Source organism: Schistocerca piceifrons, chromosome 5 (assembly GCF_021461385.2).
Source record: "Schistocerca piceifrons isolate TAMUIC-IGC-003096 chromosome 5, iqSchPice1.1, whole genome shotgun sequence".
Lineage (NCBI taxonomy): Eukaryota > Metazoa > Arthropoda > Insecta > Orthoptera > Acrididae > Schistocerca > Schistocerca piceifrons.
Window position 1 is genome coordinate 430,404,814 of NC_060142.1, and position 14,361 is coordinate 430,419,174.

Consider the following 14,361-nt stretch of genomic DNA (forward strand, 5'->3'; position numbering starts at 1 on the left):
GGGACGTTTGCAAGACAACAACCATATGCACGAACAGTTCGACGGTGTTTGTAGAAGCATGGACTATCAGCTCGGAGACCATGGCTGCGGTTACCCTTGACGCTGCATCACAGACAGGAGCGACTGCGATGGTGTACTCAACGACGAATCTGGCTGGACGAATGGCAAAACGTAATTTTTTCGGATGAATCCAGGTTCTGTTTAGAGCATCATGATGGTCGCATCCGTGTTTGGCGACATCGCGGTGAACGCACATTGGAAGTGTGTATTCGTCATCGCCATACTGGCGTATCACCCGGCGTGATGGTATGGGTTGCCATTGGTTACACGTCTCGGTCACCTCTTGTTCGCACTGACGGCACTTTGAACAATAGACGTTACATTTCAGATGTGTTACGACCCGTGGCTCTACCCTTCATTCGATCCCTGCGAAACCCTACATTTCAGCAGGATAATGCACGACCGCATGTTGCAGGTCCTGTACGGGCCTTTCTGGATACAGAAAATGTGCGACTCCTGCCCTGACCAGCACATTCGCCAGATCTCTCACCAATTGAAAACGTCTGGCCAATGGTGGCTCGTCACAATACGCCGGTCACTACTCTTGATGAACTGTGGTATCGTGTTGAAGCTGCATGGGCAGCTGTACCTGCACACGCCATCCAAGCTCTGTTTGGCTCAATGCCCAGGCGTATCAAGGCCGTTATTACGACTAGAGTTGGTTGTTATGGGTACTGATTTCTCAGGATCTATGCACCCAAATTGCGTGAAAACGTAATCACATATCAGTTCTAGTATAATATATTTGTCCAATGAATACCCGTTTATCATCTGCATTTCCTCTTGGTGTAGCAATTTTAATGGCCAGTAGTGTACATTGTGTGTGGACTGTATAAGGAAGAACTATGTAGAGGATTTTCATTCAGTAATCAAATTGGAGAGTTGCTTTTGCGAGAAGACGGTATCATGCCTCGTGAAAGATATAGGAACGTCTACCAGGACGTGTCGGAATTCGTTAGTGGAAGGGTCTTGTTCCATAGAAACAGTGATATTACGGCTAGCGCGGTCGGGATTGCACGAACAGGAAGGATGGATTCCGGAGGGCCTTACTGAGCGCCTTGAAGACTCCAAAAACCCGGTACGACTAGCGCTGGAGAGCGCAGATATATTTTGAGCCCGGCCGTGCAGGATCGTTCATCCACGTCAGGTGCGTTGAGTTATGGAACTGGCTTGTTTGCAGCAAAGCAAGTGTCCACAATGACAGTGCGACTTATCAGGAGCACCACGGACTGTAAACACAGCTGCCGTTGCTGCGGCAATGACAGCACTGAACATACGAGCAGAACCACGTCGCCCCTTCAGGCGATTACCGGCTTTGTGTAAAGCATCGTGTTGGACGTGTCCCTGTGCGGAGGCTCCAAGGACGAGTGCCAAAATTGGCAGTTAACTCTAAATAATGGACACTGTGAAGTAATGGACATGAGTACTAAAAGGAATAAGTACAATTTCATTTACATGATAAATGACGCAAATCTAAAAGCTGTCAGTTCAACTGAATACTTAGTGACTACAATTACGAATAACTTAAACTGGAAGATCACATAGATAGTCTTGTGGGAAACCAAAGACTGAGGTTTATTGGTGGGACACTTAGAGGAGCCAAGAGGTCTACTAATGAGACTGCCTATACTACACTTGTCCGTCCTCTACTGGAGTACTAATGCGCGGTATGGGATCCGTACCAGGTAGGATTGACGGAGGTCGTCGAAAAAGCTCAGAGAAGGGCAGCTCGTTTTCTACTATCGCCAAATAGTGGACAGAGTGTCACGGTTATAATACGCGAGTTGTGGTGGAAATGTTTAAAACAAAGGCGTTTTTCTTTGTGACGAGATCTTTTCACGAAATGTCAACCCCCAACTTCCTCCTAGGAATGTGAAAATATTTTGCTGCAACCCATCTGCATAGAAAGAAATTATCATCGTAATAAAATAACAGCAATCAGAGTTCGCCCGAAAAGATTTAAGTCCCTGTTTTCCCGCGCGCTGTTCGAGAGTTGAACGGTGGAGAAAAGTGCGAAAGTAATCTGATTAACCGTCTGGCAAGCACTTTGGGGTGAAATATAGATTGCATTCATCATCCTCATTAGGGCCAATTCGGTGCACAGCGAAATCATCTCTGATTCGCACAGCCAATATGCTGGATAGCAGCTCTGTCATTTCTTCCGTGTTGAGGTAGGTGGTTATATATTAGAGAAGTCTGTGGCGTTATATTTCAACAGGATAACACAATACTGCATGTTGTCCGCACTGTCCTGCCCTTCATTGGTACGGATAGTATTGAAATGATGGCCCATACAGCATGTTCACTGGCTCTTTCACTCGCTGAAAGCCCCTGATAATTAGTTGCAGACAGACTGATACTCCACCAATTTCTAGCCATTACGATTGGTGAATTCTGGCACAGATTTGAAGCAGCGTGGAATGACACAGCCGAGCATCTGTAGCACGTCATCTTATTTGTGTAGCAATTTTAATGGGCAGTAGTGTAGATGTAACTGGCTGGGATTAGAGCAAAGGTTATGTAAAGGTTTATAAACTGAGGTGACAAAAGTCATGGAATACCTCCTAATATCGTGCTGGACATCCTTTCGTCCGGCGTAGTGCAGCAACTCGACGTACAAGTCCCCTGTAGAAATGCTGGGCCTCTACAGCCGTCCATAATTGTGAAAGTATTGTCGGTGCTAGATGTTGTGCACGAACTGAGGTCTCGATTACGTCTCATAAATGTTCGACGATACTCACGTCGGGCGGTCTGGATGGCCAAATGATTGGCTGGAACTGTCCAGAATGTTCTTCAAACCAATCGTGAACAATTGTGCCCCGGTGACGTGACATCGTTGCTTGGGAACATAAAGTCCAAGAAGCGGAACATGGCGATTTTCAGCCAATGATCGGTTCCGTTGGACCAGAGGGTCCGGACCATTCCATTAAACACAGCCCACACAATTATGAAGCCATCACCAATTTGAACAGTGCCTTGTAAATAACTTGGGTCCATGGCTTCGTGAGGTCTGCGTCACACTCAAACCGTACCATCAGATCTTACCCACTGAAATCGGAATTCATCTGACCATGTCACTGTTTTATAGCCGGTTACGGTTCAATTGATATGGTTACGAGCCCAGGAGAGCATCGCGGACGATGTCGTCCTGTCAACAAAGGCACTCGTACATCCCTAATAGGAGGGTCACTCCAAAAGAAATGTACACTATTTTTTTTTTTAAATTCATCTTTCATTCTACATGTTTGAAAGTTTTACGGTGTGTAGATACATCCTTTAGGAACAATATTTTCATTTCTCCACATAATTTCCATCCCTGTCAACTGCCTTACGCCATCTTGTAACCAGCGCCTGTATACCCGCACGGTAAAATTCTTGACCAACCAGTTGGAGCCACTGTTTGGCAGTGTGCACAAGGGAGTCATCATCTTCAAACCTTGTTCCACGAAGAGAGCCTTTCAGTTTCCCAAAGTGATGATAGTCACATGGAGCCAGGTCAGGACTGTGAGGCGGGTGTTTCAGTGTTGTTCATCCGAGTTTTGTGATCACTTCCATGGTTTCTTGACTGACATGTGGCCGTGCATTGTCGTGCAACAGCAAAACATCCTGCTTTTGCCGACGTGGTCGAACACGACTCAGTCGAGCTTGAAATTTCTTCAGTGTCGTCACATATGCATCAGGATTTATGGTGGCGTGATGTCCACAAGCAAGAGTCCTTCGGAATCGAAAAACACCGTAGCCATAACTTTTCCAGCAGTAGGTGTGGTTTTGAATTTTTTTCTGGGGTGAATTTGCATGATGCCACTCCACTGACTGCCTCTTCGTCTCTGGTGAAAAATGATGGATCCATGTTTCATCATCTATCACAAGTCTTCGAAGAAATTCATCTCCACCGTTCTCGTACTGTTCCAAATGTTCTCTGCATACCGTTTTTCTTGTTTCTTTGTGAGCCACCGTCAACATCCTGGGAACCCACCTGGCACAAATCTTTTTTAACGCCAACACTTTCAGTATTCTGCAAACGCTTCCTTCCCCTATCCCAACGTAGTGTGACAATTCGTTCACTGTGATGCGTCTGTCAGCAATCACCAATTCGTTAAATCTCTGCACATTCTCTGGAGTGTGTACGAGGCCTTCCGCTCCGAGGACAATCCTCAATATTGCCGTGCCCGCTTTCATCACGTAATCTGCTTGCACACCGACTAACTGTACTGCGATCGACAGCAGCATCTCCATACACCTTTTTCAACCTCTTGTGGATGTTTCCCACTGTCTCGTTTTCACAGCACAGGAATTCTATGACAGCACGTTGCTTCTGACGAACGTCGAGTGTAGCAACCATCTTGAAGTCATGCTATGACGGCGCAACTCACGGGAACAGGTTGAACTAAGTTTGAAAACAAGCGGGAAGGATGTATCTACACACTGTAAAACTTTCTCACATGCAGAATGAGAACTGTATTTTTATAAAAATTTGTGTGTATTTCTTTTGGAGTGACCCTCGTAGATACCTTCGTCGTACGTCCCACATTGATTTCTGTGGTTATTTCACACAATGTTGTTTGTCTGTTAGCACTGACAACTCTACGCAAACACCGCTGCTCTCGGTCGTTAAGTGAAGGCCGTTGACCACTGCGTTGTCCTTGGTGGGAGGTAATGCCTGAAATTTTCTATTCTGCGCACACGCTTGACACTGTGGATCTCGGAATATTGAATTCCCTAACAATTTCCGAAATGGAATGTCCCATGCACCTAGTTCTAACTATCATTCCGCTTTCAAAGTCTGTCAGTTCCTGACGTGTGGCCATAATCACGTCTGAAACCTTTTCACATGAATCACCTGAGTACAAATGACATCTCCGCCAATACACTGCCCTCTCATACCTTGTGTACGCGATTCTACCGACATCTGTATCCATCCAACGACTTTTTGTCGTCTCAGTGTAAGGGCCTTACGTAACAATACACCGGCACTGTTAAAAATACTGCCTTGTACTTACGTACGGTTTTGAAGTCTCCTTTCTGTAAGAACGACTGATCTGTATTCAGCCTCACGCATCTCTATGCAATAAGTCTGTTCATAAACAATTAATATTCAACTGTCTGCCCCTCTTTCTTCTTGTTCCAACTGAGGTATTCCCTTGTTTAATTGTACATCGACCTACCCTCAGTCTGACCTAGTGGATACACATTCTTTGTAAGTTTTTTGCACATTTCGCCTGCTAATTAGTTTTGATGTTTCTATTAACCAAACGGCTTCGTATAATTGGCATTCAGCGCAGGAGCGAATATTTTTCATTGCTAGGTTCCAAAATTAGTTCAGTATGGAGCGCATGCCTCTCGTATGCCAGCGAGATCCGCCGAGTAATCTACAGTCACCAAGAGCCGCGAGCATTTCTACGGCCCGTTCCGTCGCCCACGTGCCATGGACAAACTGGGAAAGACGGAGTCTACGAGGAAAACACGCCAAGTTTGGACCGACCACTGGACGGGCACATCTGAAGGAGCAGGTCCACATTTCACAGCACGTTTCTTTTAATTAGTCACGCCGAGGAATGAGGTGTGGCTGCAGCGGCTCCTCTCGCCATTGGCTGGCGTCCTTGGAGCCCTCGCAGGAAAACGACACCTTGCAGCCGCACCACACCCAGCGAGTCCAGGTCGGCACCGGCGCTGCCGCCCAGTTACGTAATGCCGCACAGCAAGTACGTTCTCCACTCCACCGACCTCCGCAAAGCAGTCCTTTTCCTGCTCGCGACGCGGCAGCCAATGGCGACCTTACTCCAGAGACACGTGTGCCGCCGAATCTTTCTTTTTGCTTCGACCACTTTCGGCACAATTTATTTCAAAGCAACTCGTATCTTACCGCCGCCCTTGTTAGCCTATTCGCTGAATTTGTAACGAGGGTGTTTGGTAATTGGCGGATGCGAAAGAAGGTTATAGTTTAACATTTCGTCGACACCGAGACCTTTAGAAAAGGAGAAATTGCTGATTACGTTGGAGAGGGAGGAAGAGAGAAAGCAATCGACAGTGAGTTTAACTTTCCCAAGGATTCAATCCGAGAGTCACCTGAAGTGTATCAGAATGTGGTACCTTTGCGGATGTTATAACTAATCTGCTTGGAGGAATAGCAAGATAACAAATTGCTAATTATATTTTTCTCTTCTTTGTCTAAAACAGTGGTTCTCTGGAAATAGACTCTGTGTTAATGTTAGAAGAACAAAGTATAATTAGTTCTGTGCAGCCGGCCGGAGTGGCCGACCGATTCTAGGCGCTACAGTCTGGAACCGCTCGACCGCTACGGTCGCAGGTTCGAATCATGCCACGGGCATGGATGTGTGTGATATCCTTAGGTTAGGTAGGTTTAAGTAGTTGTACGTTCTATGGGACTGATGACCTCAGCAGTTAAGTCCCACAGCGCTCAGAGCCATTTGAACCATTTGAGTTCTGTGCAATATCTACATCTACAGCTATATGACGCCCCTAGAAATTCACACCAAAGTGCCTGCCGGATGGTTCATTAAATTACTTTTACGCTTCTTCTCAACCGTTCCTCTCTCGAACAGCTCTAGCGACAAACGAGCACTTACATTTTTCCGTGCGAGCTCTGATTTCTGTTAGTTTTCTCTCTATGTAGATGGGCGGCAACAGAATATTCTCACATTCGGAGGAGAAAGTTGGTGGTTGAAATTCGTGAAAAGATCTCGCCACGACGAAAAGCTCCTATGTGTTAATGATTTCCTGCATAAGCTCGCATTTCATACCCGTGAAGCTCTCTTCCCTGTCTCGCGATAATACAAAACGAACAGCTCTTCTCTGAACTTTTTCTGTTCAAATGGCTCCGAGCACTATGGGACTTAACTTCTGTGGTCATCAGTCCCCCAGAACCCAAAACTACTTAAACCTAACTAACCTAAGGACATCACACACATCCATGCCCGAGGCAGGATTCGAACCTGCGACCGTAGCGGTCGCACGGCTCCAGACTGTACCGCCTAGAACCGCTCTGCCACTCCGGCCGGCGAACTTTTTCTGTGTCCTCCGTCAATCCTTTCAGGTACATATCCCATACCGCGCAGCATTACTCCAGAAGAAGGCCGACAAGTGTAGCGTACGTAGTCTCTGTAGTAGGCCCGTTGTACCCTTTAAAGTCCACTGGACCTGACGGGATACCAATTCGATTCTACACAGCGTACGCGAAAGAACTTGCCCCCCTTCTAACAGCCGTGCACCGCAAGTCTCTAGAGGAATGGAAGGTTCCAAATGATTGGAAAAGAGCACAGGTAGTCCCAGTCTTCAAGAAGGGTCTTCGAGCAGATGCGCAAAACTATAGACCTATATCTCTGACGTTGATCTGTTGTAGAATTTTAGAACATCGTTTTTGCTCACGTATCATGTCGTTTCTGGAAACCCAGATTCTACTATGTGGGAATCAACATAGATTCCGGAAACAGCGATCGTATGAGGCCCAACACGCTTTATTTGTTGATGAGACCCAGAAAATATTAGATACAGGCTCCCAGGTAGATGCCAATTTCCTTGACTTCCGGAAGGCGTTCGATACAGTTCCGCACTGTCGCCTGATAAACAAAGTAAGAGTCTACGGAATATCAGACCAGCTGTGTGGCTGGATTGAAGAGTTTTTAGCAAACAGAACACAGCATGTTGTTCTCAATGGAGAGACGTCTACAGACTTTAAAGTAACCTCTGGCGTGGTACGGGGAAGTGTTATGGGACCATTGCGTTTCACAATATATATAAATGACCTAATAGATAGTGTCGGAAGCTCCATGCCGTTTTTCGAGGATGATGCTGTAGTATACAGAGAAGTTGCAGATTAAAAAATTGCAGCGAAATGCAGGAAGATCTGCACCGGATAGACACTTGGTGCAGGGAGTGGAAACTGACCCTTAACATAGACAAATGCAACGTATTGCGAATACATAGAAAGAAGGATCCTTTATTGTATGGTTAAATGATAGCGGAACAAACACTGGTAGCAGTTACTTCTGTAAAATATCTGGGAGTAATCGTGCGGAACGATTTGAAGTGGAATGATCATATAAAATTAATTGTTGGTAAGGTGGGTACCAGGTTGAGATTGATTGGGAGAGTCCTTAGAAAATGTAGTCCATCAACAAAGGAGGTGGCTTACAAAACACTCGTTCGACCTATACTTGAGTATTGCTCATCAGTGTGGGATCCGTACGAGGTCGGGTTGACGGAGGAGATAGAGAAGATCCAAAGAAGAGCGGCGCGTTTCGTCACAGGTTTATTTGGTAACCGTGATAGCGTTACGGAGATGTTTAGCAATCTCAAGTGGCAGACTCTGCAAGAGAGGCGCTCTGCATCGCGGTGTAGCTTTCTGTCCAGGTTTCGAGAGGATGCGTTTCTGGATGAGGTATCGAATATATTGCTTCCCCTTACTTATACTTCCCGAGGAGATCACGAATGTAAAATTAGAGAGATTCGAGAGCGCACGGAGGCTTTCCGGCAGTCGTTCTTCCCGAGAACCATACGCGACTGGAACAAGAAAGGCAGGTAATGACAGTGACATGTAAACTGCCCTCCGCCACACACCGTTGGGTGGCTTACGTAGTATAAATGTAGATGTAGATGTAAATGTTCTGGTAATAAAACTCAGTCTTTGATTCGTTTTTCCCACAACATTATCTATGTGATCATTGTAATTAAAATTGTTTGTCACTGTAATCCTTAAATATTTAGCTGGATTGACAGGCTTTCGATTTTCGTGGTTTATCATGTAAACGAAATTTAACGTTTTCCATTTAGTACTCATTTGGATGATCTTATTTAGAGACAAATGTCACTTTCACACTTGTCTAAATAATTTCTCAATTGGTTTCGATCTCCTGATGATTTTACTAGACGGTAAACGACTGTATCATCTGCAAACAGTCAAAGTGGGCGGCTCAGATTGTCTTTTAAATCGTTTATATAGACTGAGAGCAACAGAGGACCTGTAACTCTTCCTCTGGGAACGTCAGGTATCAATTTTGTCTTACTCGATGAGTATCTGTCAGTTACTACGAACTATGGCCTTCGTGACACTAAATCAGGAATCCAGTCGCTCAGCTGAGACCGTACTCCATAGGCGCGCAGTTTGTTGAGGAGGGACTTGTGGACAATGGTATCAACATCTGGAAATATAGAAATGTTCAATCAATTGGAGATCCCCTATAGGAAGCATTCATTACTTCATGAGAAGTGGGTGGAGGCAGAAGGCAGCATATTAAAACTTGGTGAGAACTTTCGAAGTGATTTATTGTTTCCAACTACACTGCCCTTGTTCCTCTTGGCCTGCGTCACAGGGCCCGCAATGCTGAGGACGCACCCCAGTGGCTCTTGCAACACAATGTTGTGTCGTGCTGGCCTTGGACAGCCATGGAATTGTGGTGGCGTCAGGATGCACCGACAGTTGGCTCAGCGGTCTGCATCCCTGCTGACTCTGTGCCGCTCGGTGTGAGCCGCAGGCGGCCACCTGCTGCTTCATCTCGCCGGCGTGGCTGAGATCGCGGTGATGACAAGCGCCTCTGATCCAGTGTCCAGATCTGCGGCCCTCACCTCGGGATGCCTCCTGCATGTGTTGGTAGCCAGGACGACTGCCCGTGGTAGTGAGCTGTGGGGTGGCCTGTTGCTGGCTGGCTGGCTATGGACCCCGCGTCAGCTTCAAGGGGTCAAACCAACGACCCGTCGTGGACTGGAATGCTGGCGCCCCATCTGCTGCTGTGTGTAGTTGGTGGTGTCACACGCCCCGCCGTCCAGGAGAGCTGCCACACTTGAACTCAGTTGTATGCCTCTGTTTTGCCAAGTGTGCCGCTTCGTGTCAAGTACTCATAACACGCTAGGGTGGCCAGTGGATCCCCTCTTCCTGCAACTTGCGGCGTGCAAAACAGCTACATATACACTTTCAGCAATTTGATGGCCCTGTGGCCTCTATTCTACTTCACAACTGTTGGTATGTGTAATTCACTGCAATCTGGCCCCCACCTGCTGTGACTTGTGCTCAGAATATCGCACACAACTAACTTTCCCTATCCTAGACGGTGGTGCCGCTACACCATGCTCAGTTCTGTGTTAGTAGATAGTTTTGTTCTAGATAATTCATAAAGTCAAAATACAGTATATGTTACAAAACCCTACTGAAAATCGACATCAGTGATCGGTAAATACCAACCGTTGCTGTACTATATGAACAGAAGTCAATTGATAATGTGGAAAGCCCTAAAACTTGTCTGGAGAGCCTGTTTACTTGTCTCTGTATTTGAATACACATGTCTATACAAGTTTCTTTGGTGCTTCAGCGTATTTTGTATGTAACGAATAAGAGCGGAAGTGTTTAAACTCAGAAAATTATTCTTGGAATCACTCTGTAGCAATTCTGATCGTGGGGGATGTCGCATTGTCCTGCTGGAATTGCCCAAGTCCGTCAGAATGCACAATGGACATGAATGGATGCAGGTGATCACACAGGATGCTTACATACGTGTCTCTTATCAGAGTAATGTGTAGGCCTATCAGGGGTCCCATAACATTCCATCTGCACATGCCCCACACCATTGCAGAGGTTGCACCACCTTGAACAGTCCTCTGCTGACATGCAGGGTCCATGGATTCATGAGGTTGTCTCGATACCTGTACATGTCCATCCACTCGATACAATTTGAAACAGACTTTTCCGACCAGTTAGCATGTTTCCAGTTATCAAAAAATGGTTCAAATGGCTCTGAGCACTATGGGACTCAACTGCTGAGGTCATTAGTCCCCTAGAACTTAGAACTAGTTAAACCTAACTAACCTAAGAACATCACAAACATCCATGCCCGAGGCAGGATTCGAACCTGCGACCGTAGCGGTCTTGCGGTTCCAGACTGCAGCGCCTTTAACCCCACGGCCACTTCGGCCGGCTTCCAGTTATCAACTGTCCAATGTCGGTGTTGACAGACCCAGACGAGGCGTAACACCATTGCAGAGGCTGCACCACCTTGAACAGTCCTCTGCTGACATGCAGGGTCCATGGATTCATGAGGTTGTCTCGATACCTGTACATGTCCATCCACTCGATACAATTTGAAACAGACTTGTCCGACCAGTTAACATGTTTCCAGTCATCAACTGTCCAATGTCGGTGTTGACAGACCCAGACGAGGCAGAAGGCTATGTGTCATGCAGTCATCAAGAGTACACGGGTGTGCCTTCGGCTCCGAAAGCACATATCGATGACATTTTGTTGAATGGCTCGTATGCTGACACTTGTTGATGGCCCAGCATTGAAATCAGCAGGAATTTGTGGATAAGTTTCATTTCTGTCACGTCGAACGATTCTCTTCATTCGTCGTTCCTGCAGGATGTTTTTCCGGTCCCAGCGATGTTGGAGATTTGATGTTTCACCAGATTCCTGGTATTCTCGGCACACTTGTGAAATGGTCGTACTGGAAATTTCCCACCTCATCGCTACGATGGAGATGCTATGTCCCATCGCTCGTGCGCCGACTATAACACCACATTCAGACTCGCTAAAATCTTGATAACCTGGCATTGTATTACCACTAACCGATCTAACAACTGCGCCAGACACCTTTTGTATATGGACTGACGACCGCAGCGCCGTATTGTGCCTGTTTACATATCTCTGTATTTGAATACGCATATCTATACCCGTTTCTTTGGCGCTTCAGCGTGTTTTGCATGTAACGAATAAGAGACGGTACAGTTCATTTTATCTTCATTTTATTACGATGCGATTAGTCTCACGAATTAAAGAGAGAGAAAGGGAAAGGAAGAACAAAGAAGTAACGAGAGAAACGAAGAAAGAAAAACTGGTATGGCATTTTTGCGTGGGTGACTCCGTTAACAATGGCGATATTTGTGGCCTCGGGTTCTTAGTGAGACTGGTGTCCTTTATTTAACTTTTGATTGTGACTAAGGATGAGTGTGACAAGCTTGTGAAAGTTTTTTTTAAAGAGATGGAGCCCTCCACGCCCACACCGGCATGATGGCCAACTCAAAACGGCTACTGCCATCTCTGCATAAGGGTTAGTGTTCACTATAGTGAGGTGTCGCAATATGTGGGTATTGCGATGTTTGCGTACGTCTGGGTAAGGTTAACTATTTATATGCGCTCATCTGGAGATAGATTGGGTCGAAAGACGAACGAAAGGTAGCGGTTTGAAGGGCAGAGGGAAGAAAGTTCAAAAATGGTTCAAATGGCTCTGAGCACTATGGAACTTAACTTCTGAGGTCATCAGTCACCTGGAACCTCTGAAACAATACTAATTATACATGTTAACCCATCTCCTAAGATGATTAGTTGGTTGTAAAATGATACATAAATTGGATTACAATGCAGATTTTACAACAAGAGTTATATTAGTGAGCTACAGTTTAACTACTATAATGCGTTAGTTTTAGTTTTCTACAACAATGGGCAAATTATCTAACTACTTGTTACTTAACTAATCTAGCGTCACAGGTGTGCCAGTAGAGTATAAACCTACATAGGATAGCCAGACTGTACGAGTTAAACCCGAGGAGCATTCCCCTAGCACTGGGCTGGCCAAGGTTAGTAATCGCTGCAGTTTCCTAAATTAATGTCCTAATCTAAGTCCTAAAAAACTAACTTAACCTACGTCGTATCCGGTGCTTTGTCGTAATCGGTGGTGTTGACTCCCCCCCCCCCCCCCACCCTAGTCCTGTACGTGGCGGATTCCACTATGGTGGAAGTCGGCCAGCCCACGCACAGGCGGTATGAGAATGGGATATGGTCTCAATCGGTTTGATTTACGAGTTTATACCTATTTTAGGTCCCTCAGGTATTCTGCTAACACTTTCCGTGATACCCCATCTGCCAATGCATTCAAAGTGTGAAAAGTGTCTTCTTGTCTCAGTAGTTGGTATGTGTCATTATTTGGAAGTCTGTCTCGGAGTGTTGTCGCGACATCATTGAAGAGAGGGCACTGGAACTTAGAACTACTTAAACCTAACTAACCTAAGGACATCACACACATCCATGCCCGAGGCAGGATTCGAACCTGCGAACGTAGCGGTAGCGCGGTTCCAGACTGTAGCGCCTAGAACCGCTCGGCCACACCGACCAGCGGGAAAAAAGTACCAAGGCATGTGCCAAGGGGAAAAAAAACCTCTGCGATAGTTAGGTCGGGTAGTAAGAGCAGTAGTGGATGTCTTGCTAACTGCGACGGGTTAAGTTAGAAGAGGATATCATGCAATCAGATACCATGTCATGCCAAGTTTCTTCATAAGAGATCAGTCCTAGACGGTGCTGCAGCGCGGTGTGCTGTATTGTGAGCTGTGGGAGCTCCTGCCGCGCTGTCAGTGGTGACTCCGCGCGGGGGAGGGTCCAGGTCGTCCATCGGTGTCTGGTGGGCGTGCGTCGAAGCCAAGCGCTCGGAGATGCGTGGCCGCGTAGCGGCACCACTGCTCGCTTGTTGGCTGCGCTGACAGGCTCAATGAGGGCCGCGGCTGAGTCTTCCCCGTGTAGCGGACGACGTAGCCCATGAACTTCAGCGTCCTTATCGCCCTGGTAGCCCACTCGTAGGAGCAGACCTGCTCGGAGCCGATGGACTTCGGTGTTGTTGCGGCGCACTCCGTTTTCTTCTTAGGTGTGTCCAGAGTGTCCGCCGCGGTGTGTCCTTCCGCCGGCTGCTGCGTCTTCTCTTCGCCTGCGGCGTCCGCACAGATGTCGTGCGCCATCTGCGAGCGCAATTGCCGCAGCTGGTTGCATGCCTCCTCCGTCTCTGCAGTCAAGGTGGCCTTAAAGACTGCCCTATCCGCGTCCATGGTGGCTTTGAAGGCGGCAACCGCCTCCTCCTCTCCTGGACTTGCGGCGCCTGCTGCTCTACCGCCGGCGGCCGGTCCCCCGCGCCAATCTCACTGGTGCGATATTCAGGCCGCCTGTGGGCAGTGGGAGCAGCCCTATCTCCTTCCGACTTCGTCCTCGTTCGGCGGCGCTTGCGGCGCCGTCGTCGTTGCCTCTCGGTTTGCTCCTTCTCTCCAGCGCAGCCGTCACTGGCGAAAGCCGGGCAGCCACGCCAGTTCACCACATATGGCCCTCCGCAGCGAGCACAAGTCGGCGTCTCTTCTTTTCTTCTGTAACATGCGCGAGTGTCGTGCGCGCCGGCGCAATTTATGCACCGCGGCGAGTTGCGGCAATATATATAGCAACATGCTCTTCGGCTTGGCACCAAAAGCACTGTGGCTTAGGGTCCATGCCTAGGGGGAGAGCTTCGGCGGTCACAGGAAAGCCTGAGAGCTTCCTTAACCCGA